At 42.8% G+C, this 24,301-nt stretch overlaps 1 pseudogene; it reads left to right on the top strand.

The window, feature by feature from the left end:
• Nucleotides 1-4,643: 4,643 nt before the first annotated feature.
• LOC140628412 (BOS complex subunit NCLN-like) lies at nt 4,644-6,756 on the top strand (annotated as a pseudogene).
• The last annotated feature ends 17,545 nt before the right edge of the window (nt 6,757-24,301 follow it).

The following is a 24,301-nucleotide window of genomic DNA, read 5'->3' as shown; positions in this document are numbered from 1 at the left end:
ATAGCAGTGGTGAGAGTGGACATCCCTGTCTTATTCCTGATTTTAGGGGAAAAGGCTCCCAGTGTTTCCCCACTGAGAATGCTATTTGCTGTGGGCTTTTCATAGATGGCTTTTAAGATGCTGAGGAATGTTCTCTCTATCCCTACACTCTGAAGAGTTTTGATCAGGAATGGATGCTGTATTTTGTCAAATGCTTTCTTTGCATCTATTGAGAGGATCATATGGTTCTTGTTTTTTCTCTTGCTGATATGATCAATCATATTGATTGCTTTACGAGTGTTGAACCAGCCTTGCATCCCGGGGATAAATCCCACTTGGTCATGGTGAATAATCTTCTTAATGTATTGTTGGATCCTATTGGCTAGTATCTTGTTGAGAATTTTTGCATCCATGTTCATCAGGGATATTGGTCTATAATTCTCCTTTTTGGTGGGGTCTTTGTCTGGTTTTGGAATTAAAGTGATGCTGGCCTCATAGAACGAGATTAGAAGTATTCCATCTCTTTCTATCTTTTCGAACAGCTTTAGTAGAATAGGTATGGTTTCTTCTTTAAACATTTGGTAGAATTCCCCTGGGAAGCCATCTGGCCCTGGACTTTTATGTCTTGGGAGGGATTTTGATGACTGATTCAATTTCCTCCCTGGTTATCGGCCTGTTCAGGTTTTCTATTTCTTCCTGTTCCAGTTTTGGTAGTTTGTGGTTTTCCAGAAATGCGTCCATTTCTTCTAGATTGCCTAATTTATTGGCGTATAGCTGCTCATAATAAGTTTTTAAGACTGCATTTCCTTGGTATTTGTGGTGATCTCTCTCTCATTCATGATTTTATTCTTTTGTCTCTTCTTTTTAATAAGACTGGCTAATGGGTTATCTATCTTATTAATTCTTTCAAAGATCCAACTCCTGGTTTTGTTAATGTGTTCTTCTGGTTTCTATTTCATTGAGTTCTGCTCGAATCTTTATTCATTCTTTTTCTGCTGGGGGTAGGATCTATTTGCTGTTTTTTCTCCAGCTCCTTTAGGTGCAAGGTTAGCTTTTGTATTTGAGTTCTTTCCAGTTTTTGGATGGCTGCTTGTATTGCGATTTATTTCCCCCCAGGACTGCTTTTGTTGCATCCCAAAGATTTTGAATGGTTGTATCTTCATTCTCATTAGTTTCCATGAATCTTTTTAATTCTTCTCTAATTTCTTGGTTGACCCTTTCATCGTTTAGCAGGATGGTCCTTAACCTCCACGTGTTTGAAATCCTTCCAAACTTCTTCTTCTGATTTAGTTCTAAATTTCAAAGCATTATGGTCTGAAAATATGCAGGGGACAATCCCAAACTTTTGGTATCAGTTAAGACCTGATTTGTAACCCAGGATGTGGTCTATTCTGGAGAAAGTTCCATGTGCACTTGAGAAGAATGTGTATTCAGTTGCATTTGGATGTAAAGTTCTGTAAATATCTGTGAAATCCATCTGGTCCAGTGTATCATTTAAGGCTCTTGTTTCTTTGGAGATGTTGTGCTTAGAATATCTGTCGATTGTAGAAAGAGCTATATTCAAGTCACCAAGTATAAGTGTATTATTATCTAAGTATGTCTTAACTTTGGTTATTAATTGATAAACTTGGCAGCTCCCACATTCAGAGCATAAGTATTCATGATTGTTAGGTCCTCTGGTTGGATAGATTCTTTAAGTGTGATATAGTGTCCCTCTTCATGTCTTACCACAGTCTTTGGGATAAACCTTAATTTATCTGATATAAGGATGGCTACCCCTACTTTCTTTTGAGGACCATTTGAATGGTAAATAGTTCTCCAACCTTTTATTTTCAGGCTGTAGGTGTCCTTATGTCTAAAATGAGTCTCTTGTAGACAGCAGATAGATGGGTCCTGCTTTTTTATCCAGTCTGAAACCCTGCGCCTTTTGATGGAGTCATTAAGCCCATTCACGTTCAGAGTTACTATTGAAGGATATGAATTTAGTGTCATCCTGATACCTATTCAGTCCCTGTTTTTATGGATTGTTTCCTTGGACTTCCTCTTTCTTTTACAGAGTCCCCCTTAATATTTCTTGCAGAGCTGGTTTGGTGGTCACATATTCTTTCAGTTTCTGCCTATCTTGGAAGCTCTTTATCTGTCCTATTCTGAATGAGAGCCTTGCTGGATAAAGTATTCTTGGCTGCATGTTCTTCGCATTTAGGACCCTGAATATATCCTGCCAGCCCTTTCTGGCCTGCCAGGTCTCTGTGGAGAGGTCTGCTGTTATCCTAATGCTTCTCCCCATAAAGGTTAGGGATTTCTTGTCTTTTGCTGCTTTAAGGATCTTCTCTTTATCTTTGGAATTTACAAGTTTCACTATTAAATGTCGAGGTGGAGGATCCCTGGGTGGCGCAGCGGTTTAGTGCCTGCCTTTGGCCCAGGGCGCGATCCTGGAGACCCGGGATCGAATCCCACGTCGGGCTCCCGGTGCATGGAGCCTGCTTCTCCCTCTTCCTGTGTCTCTGCCTCTCTCTCTCTCTCTCTCTGTGACTATCGTAAATAAATAAAAATTAAAAAAAAATAAATGTCGAGGTGTTGAGTGGGTTTTTATTGATTTTAGTGGGTATCTATCTCCTGGATCTGAATGCCTGTTTCCCTTCCCAACTTAGGGAAGTTCTCAGCTATGATTTGTTCAAATACACTTTCTGGACCTCTGTCCCTTTCGACACCCTCAGGAACCCCAATTAAACGTAGATTTTTCCTTCTGAGGCTGTCATTTATTTCCCTTAACCTATCCTCACACTCTTTTAATTGTTTTTCTCTTTTTTTCCTCAGTTTCCTTCCTTGCCATCAACTTATCTTCTATGTCAGTCACTCGTTCTTCTACCTCATTAACCCTCGTCATTAGGACCTGTAGTTTGGACTGCATCTCATTTAATTGATTCTTAATTTCGGCCTGATTAGATCTAAATTCTGCAGTCATGAAGTCTCTTGAATCCTTTTTGTTTTTTTCTAGAGCCACCAGTAGCTGTATAATAGTGCTTCTGAATTGGCTTTCTGACATTGAATTGTAAACCAAATTTTGTAACTCTGTGGGAGAGAGTACTGTTTCTGATTCTTTCTTTTGTGTTGGGTTTTTCCTTCTAGTCATATTGCTCAGTGCAGAGTGGCCAAAAACAAGTGGTACTGGAAAAGGGAGAAAAAGAGAGGAAAAAAAGGGGGGGGGGACAAACAGAAAACAATAAACAAGGGGGAGTATCCTCTGATTCTGTATACTGTAAATCCCTTGACTTCCCCTGGAACTTTCCAGTGCTGCTTAGTCAATAACTTGCTTTTCCTCTGTCCTTCTAGCTGGTCTTCTGGGGCAGGGGCCTGCGGTGCTGATTCTCAGGTGTGTGCATCTGGGGGAGCTGCCCATCCCCCTGCCATGTGTACGGCTCAGTGGGAGCTGTTTGTCCTGTGAGGCCCCTGCTCCCTGGCGGCCCTGCTCAGTCCCAGGCACAAGGTGACACCAGGAGTAACAACAATAGTGGCTGCGGCCAGCTCTCCAGGTCTAGAGTCAGTTCCCGCAGTAACTACTGCAGCTCCCAGTCCGCAGGGGCCTGGATGCTTCGGGGGCCGGGGGCGCCCATCTCCACAGCTCCGGCCACCCAGTGGCAGAAGCGTCCTTGCTGTCCTGTGTCCTCCCAGCCTCCGCCTGTCCAGGGGGAGTGGGGGATCTTGGGCTGCGGCCCCCAGTGCCCTGGGCTCCCAGCCGCGCAGCCCCCTCCATGGAGAGCCGGCGCCGGAGCCGATGCCCATGCTGCTCCGGCCCTCCGGCGCAGCTGTCGCCCTTTAGGGAGCTCGGCCCAGGTATGTGGCACACTCTCCCCCGGGGGTAAGGTCCTCTGTTAGTGCCCCTGGGAGCCTGAGGGCATCCCAGCCCCTCCTGGGATCCTGCCTGAGCTCCCGGCAAGTGCCTTTCTTTTTTTTTTTTTATTTTTTTTTTATTTTTATTTATTTATTTATTTATTTATTTTTATTTTTTTATTTTTTTTTTTGGCAAGTGCCTTTCCATCTGGGAAGATTGGTAAAGCTCCTGCTTCTCCGGGACTGGGGTCTCCTGACCTGGGGGCACTCGCTGGGCGGCCTTAGCTGGCTCCTCATGGGGCCCCTCCCCCTTGGATGCTTTTTTTTTTCCATCTTCCTACCTTGATAGAAGCACAAACTCTTTTCACTATAGCATTCCAGCTGTTTTCTCTTTAAATCTCAGACCGAATTCGCAGGTTTTCAGGATGATTTGAAAGTTATGTAGGTAAGTTGGTGGGGACAGGTGACTTGGGGACCCTACTCTTCCGCCATCTTGCCCCCACCTTTCTGAACCTTTTGAAAATAAGTTGCATACATCATGGCCCTTTCCCCGAAATTCTTCATGGTGTATTTTCTTAACAGGAATATTCTCTTAGGTAACCACAGTACAGGTATGAACTTCACTGAGTTTAACACGAATACAGGGGCCCCGGCAGCTACCCATGCTGAGGTGCGGGTGCAGGAATCTCCCCGTGTGGCCTACCGTGGCCCAGGATGCTGGAAGAAGCCGGTGAGGTGCTGGAGAACATGCCAAAGGCGTTGCGCCCGCCGCTCGGTTCCGCTGTCCAACGCATGGCACGAGTTCATCCACCGCCTGCAGCAGTACGACCCGCATGGGCGGTCCAACCGTCTGGTCCCGTCAGGAGAACCACCGGCTTCGGCCCAGCGGCTGCGGGCCCACCCTCACCGCCTGCGCCCAGCATGACCTGCCCCCGCCCAACCGCCCAAGCCCTGGGAAGGCAGCGCTCAACACGCAGGCGCACGCATCGATGCCGGCGTGCTGGACGTGCGGAGGCGTGGCTGCGTGCTTCTGGCCGCTGGGCTTCCGCGAGCAGTACCCGACGGCCTTGCGGCGGGCAGGCGGAGCTGTGCTCGGTGTCCTGCCTCAGGCCGCGGACTTTGTGTCCCAGGACGTCATTCGGCAATTCATGGAGATGGGGCCCAAGTTGCTGGCCACGCAGACCGTCGTCCCCACGTCCTTCCCTGTGCATGATGAGGCCCTGCTCTCCCGTCTACACGCAGACACAGGCCAGGTCCGCTTCCAGGGCTCTGCCTCTGTTGCCAAATTACTGCTCCACCCAGCCACTGCCGGCATCTTCCAGATGGTCACGAGCGGGGTCCGCCGCAAGTGACTGGTGGCTGATGGGGCTGGGTGGAAAGGACCTTACCACCCTCATCATCACCATCCTTGTGGCTCACTACGACGTTTTCAGAGTGGCCTCTTGGCTGTCGCATGGCTTGGACTCCAACGTGGTTGGCCTCTCCACACTGCTAGGACTCTCTCGCCCCTTCTCCAAGTTCTACACCAACAAGCGCACCCATGCAGTGTACAACCTCCTGCTCTTGGCTTCTGGAGGCACAAGTTCAACTACCAGGGAACCAAGCATTTGGTTGGAAGACAACCTGGACCACACAGATTCCAGCATACTCCAGTACAATGTGACCTTTATCCTCTGACACCATGGGCCAAGGGGACAGCCTGTATCTTTTTTTAAAAAGATTTATTTGATAGAGCATGCACGTGTGCACAAGTGGTGCGGGGGGAGGGAGAGGGAGAAGCAGACTCCCCACTTGGCAGGGAGCCCAATGCGGGGCTTATTCCAGGACCCCAGGATCATGACGTGAGCTGAAGGCAGCTGCTTAACAGACTGAGCCACCTAGGTGCCCCCAGGCTGTATCTTTTTTTTTTTTTTTAAGATTTATCTATTTATTCATGAGACACACACACACACACACACACAGAAGTAGGCTCCCCGTAGGGAGCTCAATGCCGGACTCGATCTCTCGGACTCTGAAATCACACCCTGAGCTGGGTGTCCCCCAGGCTGTAAGGAGACTCTGTGACATGCCTTCCTGCCAGAGCGGGAGATAGTGGCTGCCAGTTCCAGGCCACCAGTTCCCGGAGGCGCAGTTCTCCATGGTGCACAAGATCATCATCCTGGCTGAGGACAGCTTGGCCTGGGAGCATGAGCGCTCCTCCATTCTCTATCTACCTTCATTCACCCTCTCCCACCTAGAGATCCACCATGACAGCCAGTGCAGCAGCATCATGGACACAAGGTCTCAGGTCAGTTCTAAGACACTGACCTGCAATTGGATGCTCATCACAGAAGCCCTGACCTGAATCATTTACAACCTGACCACCTAGAGAACCCCTGACACCTGCCAGTCTTCCCAGAGCAGATGATCCAGCAGGAACAGCCAGACGTGGTGATGGGCTGGCTCACCAACCAGCCCCAGGCCACCCAGCTGGTGGACAAATACTGCATGTTCCTCAGCATGCCAGAACACTATCTGAGCACCAGAACACCTACCTGAAGGAGGTGAAGTAACACTGCCTCAAAGCCGATAAACTGGATCCCAGGTTTGTCTTCCATAACCAACTGAAGTAAGCGATGAATGCCTGCGAGGTCAAGCCAGCCATTTTCTGCATGTTCCTGGTCATCTGCATTGTTACCTGCCTTGGGATAGCCTACATGGCAGTCCAGGTGAGCAGGCAGGAGCTCAGGTGGGAGGCAAGACCTCTGTGGGAAGGTCAGCCTGGCCAGATGAGCCCTCACTGCCCCCCATCCTTCCTAGAAGTAGGTGACCCCACAGGTGGTACCCAGGCCTTCCTTGAGGCAAGATTTGCTCCTGACCTCACTCAAACCCTCCTGCTGCCCCCAGCACTTCAACGTCCTGTACAAAACAGTTCAGAGGCTGCTCCTGAAGGCCAAGAGGCAATGACATGGCCACTCACCAGCAGAGAGAGCTTTCCACCTGCCACCCCTCCCTACTCCACAGCTGGCAGGAGGGCAGGGCTTCACCCCTTGCTGAGAGGCCCCAGCCCTGAATTATAGAGCTTTTCTGGGTTACTGTTAAGGACTTGGGGGATTCGTTCTCCTTTTTGTCCCCTGAACTCCCTTGGAGGAGCATTTGGTAGATGCCCCAGGGCCAGGCCATGGGCTTGAGAACAAGCCTGCCATGAGCCCTCAGCCCTGGCAGCAACCCCGTGGTCCTTAGCGCTTGTGAGCCGAGATAACGGGAAATGCCCCCAGCACAGCTTCAGCGGCCTTCCTCCTGCCCACGATGCTGAGCAGGGACTCCTACCTAGCTCTGTGTCTGTCCTCCAGTCCGCTCCAGTCGCCATCTGGTGACTGAGATACTCTCTCCTCTTGTCTGAAGGAGGGCAGGGCCAGCGTCTGGGTCCATGGCTCTGGCCCCTCCCTCAGAAGCCTTGTGTCCCCCGACCCTGGCCGGGGCCAAGGGGAACCAGCTCAGGGTGCAACCTTGGATGTGTCTCCCCCAAGCCCCCACAGATGGCCGGTGCCCTGAACATGCAGCAGTCTCCCTGTCAGGCTCCTTGCACACCTGCCCTCCCCTGTGCTCCTCACTGCCTCTGCCCTCCTGCTGCATCCTGGGGAGCTTGGGCCTATCCCCCTGGGGTCCCAAGTGCCTTCAGAATCCCTGGGGCAGGAGGCAGCCCTAGAGGAGGACCCATGGTTCCTCCGCCTCTTACCTCTGGCTCTCTGGGCCTCAGTTTTCTCATCTGTAGAGAGGAGGATATGTTCAGGGGCAGCTGGTGCTTCTGTGTCTTAGAAGGGATTCCAGCCTGGGAGTGGAGCGAGAGCATTTTCTGGAGGAGATGCAACTGACAGACTGTGGGGCTGACAGGGCTGCCTTCCCAGGACCTGGGACCTGAAGAGGAAGGTCAGGGCCTGAACCCCACAGATCGAGTGTCTCATAAGGGAGGGGTATGGAGAGACCTCAGGGAGACACAGGTGTTTCTTCTAGGTGTACTGATTCATTAGAAATATAGTCAATTAGGTGTTTTGTGCTGGGAGGAGGGTCAGGATGAGGGATGTGGTGCTCAGGCAACTGCCTCCTCTGCCACCAGGGAAGTCTCGCCATCTTCCCTCATGTCTGCTGCCTAGCCAGCCACTCCCCACTCAGAACCCAGCTCTCCACTTGCTGGAAGGGAAAGCTCCTGGAGGACTGTGTATCTGCCTTCATCTTGGGCCTCCTGTCTTTGCCAAGCCAGACCCTCCCTGGCAGGGCTGCTGTCCCAGCCTTCCAGGCCTTCCAGGCTTTCTAGGCACCAAGATAAGCCAAGAGAGGCAGACATGCAGGCCACAGGTTCTCTTTTGCCTGTCCTCCCTTCTCTGCCCCGCTGGGTGGCCTTTCTCCCCCAGAGACTGTTTACTGAGTTCCCAGCCAGATGGCTCATCTCTGGGGTGTTGGATGCAGGGACCAGCATTATCTCATCCTTCCCTCATCCTCCCTTCCCAAGGCAAGTTGTCAGGACCGCTGACTGTTAAGAACTCAGGCTGCTTGTGGGACACAGCTGGATGATCAGAAACTAAAGCCATATCAAAGAATCAAAAAATTAACATGAATACAGAGCTTTGATCTGATCTAACTTCTATAGTTCAATTTTGTCAATTGACCAATAATACCTTGTATAGCACATCTTCACACTTGAGCACAGGATCCAGTCTAGGGTCACATATTGCATTTAATTGTCACGTCTCTTTGGTCTCCTCTAGCCTGAAACATTCAGTCTTTCTTCTATAACATTGAAATTTTTGACGAATACAGTCCTTCTTGTTTTAATGCTCCTCATTTGTAGTTTGTCTAATATTTCCTCATGTTTAAATTCATATTATGTATTCCTGGCTAGACAACTGCATAATTGATGCCATGTCCTTCTTAGAGCATAGTATTGGGAGGCACAGGATATCTGCCTGCCCCTAAGGGCGATTTAAATTTTGATCAGCCAATCAAGTTGTTTTGTGAGTTTTCCACTTCACAATTACTGTTTTTTTCTCTAGCAACTAATAAGCAGTCTGTGGAGAGACATTTTAAGAACAGTGCAAATAGGGAAGTCCCGGTGACCCAGTGGTTTAGCACCGCCTTCAGCCCGGGGCGTGATCCTGGAGTCCCGGGATTGAGTCCCACGTCGGGCTCCCAGCATGGAGCCTGCTTCTCCCTCTGCCTGTGTCTCTGCCTCTCTCTCTCTGTGTCTCTCATGAATAAGTAAATAAGATCTTTAAAAAAGACTCATTTAAAAAAAGAACAGTGCAAATATTCTGATCTTCATCAAGACTTCACCCTTTGTTTTAGCATCAGTTGATGATTTCCTGCCTAAACCAATCTTTACTATAATGGTTGGAAGATGATGATTTTTCCAACTCCAGCACTCCCTCCACATTTGATATTCAAGTCCTCTTATATTTTAAAATGGTTTTATTACCTGTTTCTCTAGGTGGGGATGCTGGTGTGATGTATTGCGCTCATAATGAGCTTGCTAATCTCAATAGGGGATAATTAAAGGCCTGGGATAGCAAAGGCTAGTTGGAGGCACTGACCAAACATAGACACAGTGAGGGTGACTACTAGAATCCATAGCAAGACCTGTATAGTAGTTAGAAATTGTAATTCATAAGGATCTTTGACATGTAATTGAGCAGGAGCCCTAGGACACGAATGTTTGGGCAGCCCATGAGACCCTTCCATAACTGACAAAAATCCTGGCTTAGTGAATGGAAACCTGACTTGATCTCCCATAAGAGTGAGTCATAACCTTTCACTCAATTACCAGATCTAAGTTGATTTATAAATTTAGGATCCCATAAAAGAAAGGGAGGCCAGATACCTTTAAGGAAGAACACCCCAAGTATGTATACCTTTTTCTCCTAGCTTCCCCCTTGGTGAACCTGCAGCCATTTTCTCTGGTGAAAGGGAAATACCCCAAACGTTGAAGAATAGTAAATCCTAATTCTGAGTTAAACACTAACTTCTGATCAACAAGGACAGTATAGCTACCAGTTATACACTTAGGGTAGGAATTGACAAGATATAAGTGCAGTGTTTGACTCTTGTCGGTCTTGCCAAAGGCCCAAGGAAACCACCAAACCCAATCCAGTGGAAATATCTGCAGTTCCTGAGGCTATAAATGACTTGCATATCCTCAGGAAATAACAGAATTCCCACCTGGGCTCCTTGAGCCACAGAGGCAGGGCTTTTAAGACTATTGCAGAAGAAAAGGCCAAGTAGAAACTCCTGAAGCTCAAGTTCTCTAATAAGAAAGCACTACCGCCTCCCTGGTAGATAGAATTGCAGAGATAAATGGTACCATCAATGACTTGGAAGATGTGGGAGCGATTATTGTATTCACATTTGACTACTTGAAAAGGCAGGTGAGTGGGAAATATCAGAAAGGGAGACAGAACATAAGAGACTCCTAACTCTGGGAAACGAACTAGGGGTGGTGGAAGGGGAGGTGGGTGAGGGTGACTGGGTGACGGGCACTGAGGGGGGTACTTGACGGGATGAGCACTGGGTATTATTCTATATGTTGGCAAATTGAACACTAATAAAAAATAAATTTATTTAAAAAAAGAAAGAAAAGGCATGTGGGTCTCAAAGTGACCTTAGATTATCATAAATTATATGTCAACTGTAATTGTGGCTAGTGGTCCAAATACCTTATAAACACTTGGCAAGTAGTATTGATCCTAATGGAAGCATTTTCCCTATACATCAATCAGGATGGGGTTAGGGTGAGATGAGTGAAGTGCTCACATCAGACACAAAATTTAAGGGAATGTCAGAATGCTTAGTAATAACCAAGATAAGTAATATTTTAATGCAATATTTTATAAAACTAAAATTGATGCAAAAAATCCATGATGTACTAAACAGCAAAATTTTAAACAGAGACAAAACTAACAATAAATAGAGAACACCAGAAGCAAAACACCACTATCTTGCCACAGTGTACATCAGCTCTTCAGCCATGTGCTACTAACTTGCAGGGAATATTAATCATCTCATCGTCCCATGAAAGATCATTATACTAGTCCACCTTTAGTGACATCGTGTTGACTGAATCTGGAGAGCAAAAATGAACAGGTACCCCAGATGCTAGAAAATAGGTGATAATTCTCCAGAAAGTACTGAGGTGCCTACTGACACCTCAGTAAAATTTAGAGGTGGGGGGCAGGTATATCCAGTGATCTGGGACGTACCAGATATCCTGTCCACTGTGAATGAAAAGTTGTTACATCATTGAGCCCCTACTATTTAATGGACTTCAGTGGATGTTTGATGTGTTTAATGGACACATATCACATTTGATTGATCACTTCTTTCCATTTACTGGCCTAAAAAGCTGCAACCTTCTGTCTTTGAGAAGGCCCAGAGCAAGAGATGGTGCCCCCTCTAAGCCAGGCTATAGTGGGAGTGGTTCTACTCCCTGGGCCCTTATTATTCAGTAAACCCAGTGGTAACCAAAAACATTTCTGGCACATTGGCATTTTATGACAATGTGTGGAAAATCCATTCCAGTGAATCACAGTAGGAAACCACTGGAGCTCTGGAACAAACCTATGTTCCTTTTAGGAAGTAACTTTGCTCTTTTAAAGCCATTTCCTGTCTTGCTTCTAGTTTTTGATCGAGATCGAATTCCTAGCATATATTTTCAAGTGACCACGTAATCCAAACTGCCTGTCATAAATTGCATGCGGAAAACTCCCTAGCTGTAAATTTAGGTGTACCCTGAAGCATTTCATCTTCAAGGGAAGCTGTGTGTTTGGAACGTGGCTTGAACAGATCTTGAAGGTAAAAGTCCTAGGATATCTCTCCCTACCATATAGGTATTGTTCCAGTGACTCACGCCTACAACCTCATAGAGTGTTCAAGGCTTGTTTACAACTGACTCTGCATGATATGCCCACAACAGGCAGAAGTGAAGTATTCCAGCATTCTAACTCTCAGGGGTATCTCTGAGGGGCAATGGAGAACTAAAATCCTCCAGTGGGCAGACCTTCAAGGAGTACTTCTGGTCCACTTTGTTTGCCTGGCCTTCAGGCCAGGATCTAGACTGGGAATTGGCAAGCATTTTTCCTAAAGGTGCAGATAGTAAGTATTTTCAGCTTTGTAGGCCACATATGATCTCTGTGGCAGCTGCTCAACACAACCCTGGCAGTGTGAAAAACAACCATAAATGGTATGAAAATATGTGGATCTGGTTGTGTTCCAATAAAACCTTATTCAGAAAACCAGGTAACAAACTAGAGATAACCTCTCATCTATACCAATTCATTGGCAGAGGTTAATGGTTTGGTCAGACAGTTATGGATTTGGAAGTGAAAGTAGAGAATTGATAACAGGTTTATCCTCTTAATTTGGGGTCCCCGGAACCCTAAGTGGCCTGAAGATAGAACAATGTAATATTATATAATAATGGTTTCCTTACTAATCTTATGTGTTTTATATGTTACACTTTATTACTCTGAGAAGAGGTCCATAAACTTGACCAGACCATAAACTACCAAAGCCTTTGAAAGATGAAAATGTGAAGAACTACCTAAAATGGGTGTAGACGGTGAGAATTTGCATGTCTCAAGTAGAATGCATCCCAACAGGCCCATAGCAGAGGAATGGTACCAGCAGGCTCAGGGAGAGCAAATCCAGAAATAGTCTGTTTTCTACTTAGGGAAATTGCCACTCCATCCATAATGGAAGGGGTTTAATGTAATCAACCTGCCATAAGGTTATAGATAGTCACCTCAAAGCACAGTATTTTATGGGGAGCTCAGAATTTGTTGCTTCTACTGATAAGCTGGTTTGAAGTCTATGAGATTCACTGGCTTTATGTACATCATCTCAGAAGCAGCAGATCTCATAGATTGTTGGAAAGGCTTACTGAAGACTCAGCTATGGTACCACCTGGGAAATTAACTTCTTGCATGGTTAGGATGATGTGCTATTGGATGTGAAATCACTCTGAACCAACCAACAGCACATAAATAATGCTGTTTCTCTCATTGTCAGAGTACGTGAGTCTGGGGTCCAGGGGCTGGAAAAGGTTACTGGCACCTCTTGTGGGTCATTAAGCATAATTGACAAAAACTTTTGTTTCCCATACTTGAAACTTAAAAGTTGAGGACAGCAGTACCTATGGTAGACCTAGTGAAAGAGTATAGACAAGACCACTTAAGAGCTGAGTTTGAATGAAATTACATTCTCAGGGAGTCCAAGAAATAACAGGAATGGGGTTGCTATAAAGGAGAACTAGAGATTCCACAAGACTCGATGGAAACAAATCAAGAGAAATGCTGTGTGTGACTTACTCTGACCACACTGTGATTATTTAGACATAATAATGGCAGTTTTCTCTGTGAAATCTGTGAATTTTACAGTCATATGATTGAAGGAACCATGAATTAACCATGACTTATGTTTTACAATTTATATAGCTGTTTTCATCTATTTTTGACAGTTTTACCTCTTTTAACTGTTAACATTTCTTGTGTCTCTGGGAAAGTAGATATGTGCTCCTTTATCCATGTTGTACCCACCTTTACCTTTAAGAAGAGAAGAAACAATCTCAGTCTTCCTCCTATGTATCTCTTTTTTTCAACTCAACTCAGTTCTGCCACTGTCTACCTGGAACTAGCATCAGATCCCAAAGGATAAAGGCTCAGTTCCATAAGACTGCCCCCACTCTACTTCAGATGCCAACAGGAAGTCCAAGTTGTCACCTGTGCCTCTGACCTACCCACTATAAATCAGAGATTCCCACAATCCACTCTTCAGGTTCAATTAATTTGCTAGTGTGGCTCACAGAACTCAGGAAAACAGTTTACTTACTATTTGCCAGTTTATTATAAAAGGATATGATAAAGAATACAGATGAATAGCCAGATGAAAAGATACTTAAGGCAATGTCTGGGATTCTAAGCAAGGAGCTCTGGTCCCTACATAGTTAGGATGGGTCACCCTCCTGGTAGGTAGAGGTGTTCATCAACCTGGAAGCTCTCCAAACCTCATACTTTTGAGATTTTAGGGAGACTTCCTCATATAGGCATGATCCACCATTAACTCCATTTCCAGCCTCTCTCCCCTCTCTGGAGGATGAGTGGAGCTGAAAATTCTAATCTTCTAATCATAGCTTTGATGACCAGCCCCCACCCAAGAGCCCACCAAGAGTCACCTCATTTGAACAAAAAGACACTATCACCCCGGAAATCTCAAGGGATTTAGGAAGTCTGTGTCAGGAACTAGGGTAAAGGCCAAATATTAAAAGATGTTTTTAAGTGCTCTTATCACTAAGGAAATTACAAGGGTTTTAGGAGCCCTGTGCCAGGAACTGGGGACAGAAACCAATATACTTTATCTATTACACTGCCGTGAGCATGTCACTACAGGCTGGTGTGGTCTGGGGTAACAGATTATAATACAACTTTATGCTTAGTTATACATATTCTGGTAGTGTTCACCCTAATGAGTTTCTTTGTTCCTCAAGTACAGGCTCTATGTCTTATGTCAGCACTGCTCAAATTGTAGTCATCTGTGGACTATTTGTTACCAGTCCCTACCTAGATAAATTCAGGAATTAAGATTGAGCATTTAAAAATGTTGTAGAAATCTGACAAGGAAAAAAAAAAAAAAGAAATCTGACAAGGTAATTTTAATGTCTACAGAATCTTTCAGATTTTGGGGTTTTTATTCCCTATGCCTTGGTGATTTTTAAAAATATTCTTCTAATAGTTAATTTTTATTGTATTTTTAAAAAGTATTGGTCCACTATGAATTGGAAATTGTTAGAAAAGATCTTGAAGCACTATTTTTTATACAACTTTTACTTTTTTTCCTATGAAACCTTCGAGTTTCATTTTGAGGCCAGGCTTTACATTTTAATTAGAAAGACTGAAATACAAGTGACAACATGGGCAAAATATTACCAAAGAAATAAGAGGAAAGATACGAAACAAAAATAAATCATTGGTGTATATTACCGATATACACCCATAACATTACAGACACCATCAGATATTTCTTTTAGCTCAACTTATTTCAGATGACAGACAAATGATAAGTTGCAACATCTCTCGGTTCTAACATGAATTTTTTTCTTTACAAAGGGAAAAAAGGGATTCCATGTTTGCATTATTGTCCACAGAACAGATTTGTCTTTGTGAAACCAAAGTTTTTGATATATATGTTTGCTTTGAAAGATACTTTGTAAAACCTTTTATCACTTGTGTCTCCTAAAATATATCTTTTAAATGGTGGATCTTACACTGGTTCAACTTCTGTTTTGCCTAGTAAGATGCTGGTTCTGAAATGTATGACTGCATAGAGTCTAGGACAAAGAAAATCCTGAAAACTGACTTGTCTCACCAAAATAATGAATAAAATTATGTCTAATAACTATCAATTCATTCAGCATGTATTAGACATCTGTGTGCCAGATGCCCAAAGATAGGCCATGGCAAAGAAATGTAATTTTAAATTTCTTACAACCGGGGATCCTCTTATTCTGTGCCCCAATAATGGCCAGGTAATATATCCTTGGAAAAGCTTTTATTTGTCTAATACTAGAAGCCTAGTTCTGAATTCATAATTATTGAAAAATGAGCTATTCTAGTACTTCGTGGATTTACCCATTTCCATATTATAATACATTATAAGGTGAGAAAAGCAGGATATAAGATTATATGTACACCACAATTACAAAAGAGTAAAACATGCATATGAAAATAGCCTAGAAAGCAATAGAAATGATAATAGCTATATCAGACTAGTGGCATTAGGGGTGGTTTTTTATTTTCTGTTTTCCAAATCCTTTGTAATATATGACTTTCACAATTCAAAAAATAGAGACAGTAGACATGAACAGACATTTCACAAAAGAAGACATTCAACTAGTAAGCAAACAGAAAACCATGAGAAAGCAAACAGAAAACTCTGAGAAAGGAGTATATATTAAAACACCACTATGGTGCAGTTCTCCACCCAGTTGGCAAAACAATTACTTTTTATTTATTTATTTTTTTTTAATTTTTATTTATTTATGATAGTCACACAGAGAGAGAGAGAGAGAGGCGCAGAGACACAGGCAGAGGGAGAAGCAGGCTCCATGCACCGGGAGCCCGACGTGGGATTCGATCCCGGGTCTCCAGGATCACACCCTGGGCCAAAGGCAGGCGCCAAACCGCTGCGCCACCCAGGGATCCCAACAATTACTTTTTAAAATAACACCTAATGTCATGAGGATACAGGAGAACAGACATGCTTATACACTGTAGATGGCACTGTAAATTGGTTTGACCCTTGTTATGGGTTGAATTGTGTCCCCCCAAAATCCATACATTGAAGTCCCCTCCCAGTACCTCATAATGTGACCTTATATGGGAATAGGATCATTGCAGTTGTGATTAAGTTAGGATGAGATCATGCTCGAGTAAGTTGGGTCCCTAATCCAATGTGACTGTTGTCTTTATAAAAAGGGGGAATTGGGGGGATGCCTGGGTGGCTCAGTGGTTAAGCGTCTGCCTGTGGCTCAGGTCATGATCCTGGAGTCCTGGGATCAAGTTCTACATCAGGCTCCCCACAGGAAGCCTGCTTCTCCTCCCTCTGCCTATGTCGCTGCTTCTCTCCCTGTGTCTCTCATAAATAAATAAATAGTAATTTTTTAAAAAAGAGAAGGTGAATTGGGAGCAGATATGCACACAAGGAGAAGGCCATGTGACAATGAAGGCAGAGATTGGGGCAATGCAGCAGAAGCCAAGGAGTGTCAAAGGCGACCAAAAAACCACCAGAACCTAGGGAGAGGCCTGGAACAGATTCTTCTTGCTCTTGGAAGGAACCAACCCTGCTGATACCTTGATTTCATACTTCTGGCCTCCAGAACTGTGAAGACAAAATTTTGCTGTTTAAACTACTCGCACAGTATTTTGTTACAGCAGCAGTCCAACTGACTGAGCCACCCACGCACCCCATATGTTTATATTATATAACATACAACATTGATATTTTGTATTTATATTTATTGTATTTATATATTTTATAAGTGTATATTTATATATATGAATATAATTATATATAATCATGTTAATACTTATATATGTGAAATACAAGTTATATATTAAAAACTATGGCATTAAAATGATGTAGGGGATCCCTGGATGGCGCAGCGGTTTGGCGCCTGCCTTTGGCCCAGGGCGCGATCCTGGAGACCCGGGATCGAATCCCACATCGGGCTCCCGGTGCATGGAGCCTGCTTCTCCCTCTGCCTGTGTCTCTACCTCTCTCTCTCTCTCTCTGTGTGTGTGACTATCATAAAAAAAAAAATGATGTAGGAGAGGGGTGCCTGGGCGGCTTAGTGGTTGAGTGTCTGCCTTTGGCTCAGGTCATGATCCCGTGGTCCTAGGATCAAGTCCTGCATCGGGCTTTCCTGCAGGGAGCCTGCTTTCCCCTCTGCCTCTCTCTGTGTCTCTCATGAATAAATAAAGTCTTTTTAAAAAATGATGTAGGATTTTTCCTTTTCTCTTTTGCCACTTTATTTAATATATTTATAGTACTTTTTTAATGGAAGAAAAATTAATAAAGTGTAAAAATAAGAGTAATTTGTTTTTTAATTCTCTTACCAATTCATAGACCAGTATTGAGAAATACATCTATTTAGTCTCTGGAGAACATTTGAATTCTGAAGTTTTGGACTCTGCAAAATGGACAATAGTTTCCCTGATGGTGTATTAATAATATTCCTTGTAGGTTAAACAACCTTCCAAGGATAGATGGGTGAAAAATTCAATCAGAACCTTACTGCTAAAAGGAGCCCAAGTCAAATATACAACTGCAGGATTCACTGAATTCCCCACATCCTCCATGACAGATGCCCATCTGGCTTTTGCCCAAGTACTTACAATAATGACAGGGAGGTCACTGCTTTTCCAATTAGGCCACGCAATTATCGCATAACAATCATAGTTAAAGTCTTCAGTATATTGAGCTGAATTCTGCTTCTCCTTGTGTCCAGGGTTCCCTTTGGAGCAACACTAAGTAACTGTATTACCTGATTCATAGGGCTCCTGTTTAAACATACGAAGTCTTTTCAGATCCAATGTTTAATTCCTGAAATGGCTTCTCATGTGCTATTATTGCCAGAGATCCTCTTTTCATGCTTGCCTGGTCATTCTCTAGTCTCTCAGTGTGCTTCAAGATATGTTATAAAAATAAAGTTCTCCAGGTATAAAATGAACAAAGCATATTATTGTGGGTAAATTACCACAGTTGATCTAATACAAGACTAAGCACTAAAAAATATTACTGCTAACAAGTACTTTGCATAATTCTTTTTTTCATTCTCTCCATCACCATACATTGTGATCAGTCATATTTGACAGTTAAGAAAACTGAGACACAGAGAGGTGAAGTAATTTGCCTAAGGTCACACAGTCCAAGCTGAGAACAGTTGAAATCCTAAGCCCTTCCTCTTAACCAGCTGCCAATATGCATTTGTTGAATACATGCTTAATAAATACTTGTGGAATGAAGGTGGGATTTATATATTTACACTTCTAGTACTTTTTGCCCTGTCCTAATCTTGGCACTTAGGGACTTTGCACTTAACTGAAATCCCCAGATACTTTTCATATTAACAGCCTTTAACTCTCATCCTAAGCAGCCACAGCCCTCAGCATTAACCTAAATGCAAAAATGTACATTTCTCTCCATTACATTTCACCTTGTTGGTTTGGGCTCATCATTATAGCTTGTTGAAATATTTCTGAATCTTGACTGTCATATGGTGCTCTCCTATCTCTGTGTCATTGCAAATTTAATGAGCACACCTCCAATAATTCTGCAGTTTAGAAAGAAAAAATATAAAGACGTTTTTCCTAATTTTCTATGATAAAACTATTGCTTTTATAACTACACATTCTTCATAAAGTAAAAGTAAGGACAAAAGAAAGGCATGCTGTACAAAATCGGTTTTAATTATTTCATGTTTACATTCAGCCCTAATGGGGCTGAAACTATGAAATTTTAGTGTAGTGTCAGGAAACTGAGAATGATGTCACCTAATGCTATATAGGAACCATCAGCTTTATGTAGTATGTCAGGGTGCCTGGATACAAATAATAGAAAACAACTCAAACTAGCTCCAACAATTGTGAGTTTATTAAGCCCTATGGCAAGGACAACTGAGATAAGGCAGTTTGGGTAATTCACTGACCCCACAATACTATCAAGGATTCATCTTCCATCCATTTCTTCATTCTGAGTTTCTGTTTATCTACTCTCCTCATAGCTACAGAATGGTTGCAGCAGCCCCAGGTATCATGTCCTCAAACAGTGACATCCAAAGGCCAGAAGAAAGGACATCCTTTTCTGGTTCCCCTTTCTGAGAAAAGCCTTCCCAAAAGCTCTCCAACAGACTTTTCCACGTGTCATTACCAAAATTATGTCGGTGCCTAAACCAGTCATTAATAAGGATAATGAAATTACCGTGGCTCCAGACTGAGAAAAGATTTGCAGAAGACACACCTGATAAAGGACTATTACACAAAATATAAAAGAACACTTAAAACTCAGTAAGAAAACAAGAAGCCTGATTAAAAAATAAGCCAAAGACCTTAACAGACACCTCATCAAAGAAGATATACAAATGGAAAATAAGCATACGAAAAGATGCTCCTCACCATAAAGGAATTGCAAAGTAAAACAATGAGATACCATTAGATACTAATTAGAATGGCCAAAATCCAGAACACTGACAACACCAAATGCTGGTGATGAGGTGAAGCAATAGGAACTCTCGTTCACTGCTAACAGGACTGCAAAGTGGTACAGCCACTTTGAAAGACATTATGACAACTTCTCACAAAACTAAATGTACTCTTGCCTTATGACCTAGCAATCACACTTCTTGTTATTTCCCCCAAAAGAGTTAACTTGTGTCCACAGAAAAACCTGCACATGATGTTTATGATAGCTTTACTCATAATTACTAACACTTGGAAGCAACCGGGATATCCTTCAGTAGGTGAATGGATAAATTGTGGTTCATACAGACAATGGAATAGTATGTAGCGCTAAAAAGAAATGATCTATCAAGCCATGAAAAGACATGGAAAAACCTAGAGGCATATTGCTAAGTGAAAGAAGCATCTGAAAAGGATATGTACTATACGATTTGCATCTTGGAAAAGGCAAAACTATGGAGACAGTAGAACAATCAGGGGTGGCCAGGGGGACAGGGAGGGATGAATAGGCAGAGCCCAGAGGATTTTTAGGGCAGTGGTAATACTCTGCATGATACCATAATGATGAATACATGTCATTATGCATTTGTCCAAACCCATAGAATATACAATACCAAGAGTTAACAGTAATATAAATTATGGACTTTGGGTGATAATGGCATGTCAATGTAGGCTCATCAATTGTAACAAGTGTTAACTCTGGAAGGAGAGGTTGGTAACGGGGGAGACTATGCATGTGTGGTGATGAGAGGTATATGGATAATCTCTTACTTTCTCCTCAATTTTTCTATGAATCTAAATTGGCTCTAAAAAATAAAGTTTTAATTTAAAAAAAATTACCAAGGTTGGCTTAGCCAGGTTAAGGACTGGGGCTGGGAAAGGACTCATTCTCTCTTAAAACCCATGGTGCCTCATACCAGCACAAATTGGGGTTCTGTTATCATGGTAGTAATAGTCAATAAGTGGTGTCTACAACATGTAATAGGATATGTTCAGACATTTTAAAATGTGGAATGAATAGATGACATCCAGATGTACTTGCACGATTATATATAGAAGACTTAGGAACTACTTAGCAATGGGATAAAAATCCATTGGAAATTGGATTAAATCCAATTAAAATCCAAACCCATTGGAAAACCTAAAATAGCACAGTACTCCACTTGATGGGCATTATCATGGATGAAAAGTGGGCCTGATCTCAATATGTTAAAAACAAATTGCCACATGTTTCATCCATTCAAACAAGGATTGCATAAAAAAGGAAAGAGAACTTTCAGAAAATCCAAGTAGAATACAGTAAATGTACAATGAAGTATCATGATTTATTCCATAGAAAAATAAGCAATATACTTCAGGCTTCCTTATGTTTATACAAGTACACTCCGTGGTTTCTTTGATGTCTTCAGTATAAAGGCACACTAATACTAGTTTTAATAAGGAATAAGAGTGATACAGTGAATATTTCATTTTGAGGAGTTGGCAAAAAGATTATTTTTAAGTTTACTTCAAAGGAAAAGGATGAAATAATAAAAGATGAAAGACCGATTCATGTTCTCAGTGCTAGTTAATTCAGAAGAAATGGTCCCATTTTTATCTGCTGACTGCAATCTTTCTAAGATAATTGATCTAAGTTTCTGTTTGATTGCATTTGCTGTCACTCATTGCATTGTTTGCAAGATTAGAAGTGTTTGATACAAGTTTATGTACCAGGTATAATTTCCACATGTCATCCAGTCTTTGTTCATCCTTCACTGTCAGTTGATGGCTTAAAATTGGCTCTCCAGGAAATCTTAATTCACTATAATCTAACTGCTGCATTAAAAAATACTGAGGAAGGGACTTCATCACCTACAATTTCAAACATAATTCCATAAACCCTGCACACTCAGAGCTACAGCAAAATTAGTTCAGTTGAATTTTGAATTACTCAGTCCAGTTCACAATTTTATAAAAATAATATTGCAAGTCCATGAACCAGATTCATTTCCCGGATTAGGAAGACAGGAAGTATTTCTAAAACAATTCTGAAGATATCAGTGGTTTTCACAGGATCAAATGGCTAAGAAGTACAATATTATCCAATAGTGTATAGGAAAGTTTTTTTATTTGGTGGCATTGGTACATTTTGTTTTTGTGACAAAGTAAAACAGACTGTAAATATGGGTGTACCTGCTAACAGAAAGGAGGTTTAGCCATGTTCACTGGAGAGTACATATGCCTCAACTGTAAACCAAGAGAAAATACTAGAGTAAGTATCAAGAGGAAGTTTCTACCCAGCTTTCTCGGTGATGTTGTTTTTCATATAGTAAGGGAGGAAAATCTACAAAATCTACAAGAGGGGATGACCCGTGGAATTCAAGGATGAGAGCAAAGATATCTCAGAAAGTAATAATTTGCTTCAGAAGTTTCTAAGAAGCTGTGGTGAGTAATGCATTACTCAGAAGCCGTTAACCCACAATTCCCCCTGAGGGCAAGGCTGCTGAGAGCCCCCCCCCCCCATCAAGTTACAGAGCAGGGAACTGTTGTGCTTAATTTCAAACGAGCTTATCAAGACTGCAGTGGTTCAGGAAATGGGCAACAAAGGAAAGCACAATAAACAAAGCACTCCTTACAATGAAATTTGTCAAACTTTTCAAGAAAAGTCACTATCAAAAGAATTTTGCATAATACCTTACCCCAGGGGGTTGAAATCAAAGTTTCACAAAGTCTTAATCTTATTGCAAAGTTCGAAAAGAGCAACCTGATTCTTTCAATAAACATTTATTTAACACCTACTATATGTAAAATTCTGTGTAAAGCACAGAGGATAAAAAAAACCAAGTAAAGGGATCCCTGGGTGGCGCAGCGGTTTGGCGCCTGCCTTTGGCCCAGGGCGCGATCCTGGGGACCTGGGATCGAATCCCACATCGGGCTCCCGGTGCATGGAGCCTGCTTCTCCCTCTGTCTGTGTCTCTGCCCCTCTCTCTCTCTCTGTGTGACTATCACAAATAAATAAAAATTAAATAAATAAATAAAACATTAAAAAAAAAAACAAGTAAGATACAGTATTGATCCCCCAAGAGGTGTGTTGAAGGGAAACAGACACTCATTGATTCCAGTCAAGTACAGGGAGTCCTAGGGTAGAGAGCTGCACAGGGGTTACTCCCCACCCCTTCATTTTATACTCTGGGCAGCCTTTCTGTCTACTCTCCAAAAAAAATGTACAGATGGAAATAGAAAATGGTGGGGAAAGGAAAGACAGACTGGTTTGTGAAATGAGCAGAGGACAGCTGTAAAAGCTAGAAATCCAGAATGTAGGAAATTGATCAGATCTGGTTTCTTCAGCAAATAAATCACAGGTTAAAGAAGCTGTGGTCTATGTATACAATGGAATATTCCTCAGCCATTAGAAACGACAAACACCCACCATTTGCTTCAACGTGGATGGAACTGGAGGGTATTAGGCTGAGTGAAATAAGTCAATCGGAGAAGGACAAACATTATATGGTCTCATTCATTTGGGGAATATAAAAAACAGTGAAAGGGAATAAGGGGAAAGGAGAGAGAAAATGAGTGGGAAATATCAGAGAGGGAGACAAAACATGAGAGACACCTAACTCTGGGAAACCAACAAGGGGTAGTGGAAAGGGAAGTAGGCGGGGGGCTGGGGTGACTGGGTGATGGACACTTGAGGGGGGCGCTTGGCAGGATGAGCACTGGGTGTTATGCTATATGTTGGCAAATTGAACTCCAATAAAAAAAAGTTTTTTGAATAAATCACAGGAAAAAAAAGAGGAAGGGTGAAACTTAGATTCAAAGAGATTTAAAGAGCATAACCAACAGTGTGAAATTTGTTTAGGTCATGATTTGAACAAATCAAAAGCTATAGGAGGGGCACCTGGGTGACTCAGTCGGTTAAGTGTATGACTCTTGATTTCAGCTCAGGTCATGATCTCTGGGTCATGAGATTGAGCCCCAGGTCGGGCTCTGCACTGGACGTGGAGCCTGCTTGGGGTTCTCTCTCTCCGTTTGCCTCTCCCCCCAACTAGCACATTCTCTCTCACTCTCTCCCTCTCCCTCTCATCCTCTCTGTCTCTAAAAAAAAAAAAAAAAAAGCTATAGGACAGGGAAAATTGAACACTACCTGGATATTTGATATTAAGGAGACTATCACATTTTTTAAGTGGATAATGGTATTTGGGTAGTACCCTTTTTTAAAAGGTCCTTATATTTTAGGGAATCTTACCAAGTATATACACATGAAGTAATAGGATGGCTGAGATTTGTTTTCAAATTATCCAGTATGGGGAGAAGAATGTGTCAGGGTATAGAAGAAACATGACAATTGGCTATGGATAACTGTTGAAGCTCAGGGATGATTACATGGTGGTTCATTATATTATTTTCCTTACTTTTGTGTATGTTTGAAATTTTCCATATTAAATCAACCTGGGGAATCAGAGGTGGCTTCCAAAAGGAGGTTTGAAGTGAGTTTTGAAAAGAGCTATCTAGCTAAAGGAAGGGCCATCCTCTCATCTCAAAGAACATATAAATAATATTACCTTTTGAAAAAAATAACTTTAAAAATTGTAAATTATATTGTAGATATAATAGTGTACTTAATGCAGGTACACAGTTTAAAGAATAATAATGCAAGAAGTTGCTGTGGCCAAGTTCAAAAAGGGTATTGCCTGTGTTCCCCTCTAGGATTTTGATGGATTCTTGTCTCACATTTACATCTTTCATCCATT

The sequence above is a fragment of the Canis lupus genome, chromosome X (genome assembly GCF_048164855.1).
Source record: "Canis lupus baileyi chromosome X, mCanLup2.hap1, whole genome shotgun sequence".
In the NCBI taxonomy this organism is placed as follows: Eukaryota; Metazoa; Chordata; class Mammalia; order Carnivora; family Canidae; genus Canis; species Canis lupus.
This window is presented reverse-complemented; position numbering and strand designations above follow the sequence as displayed.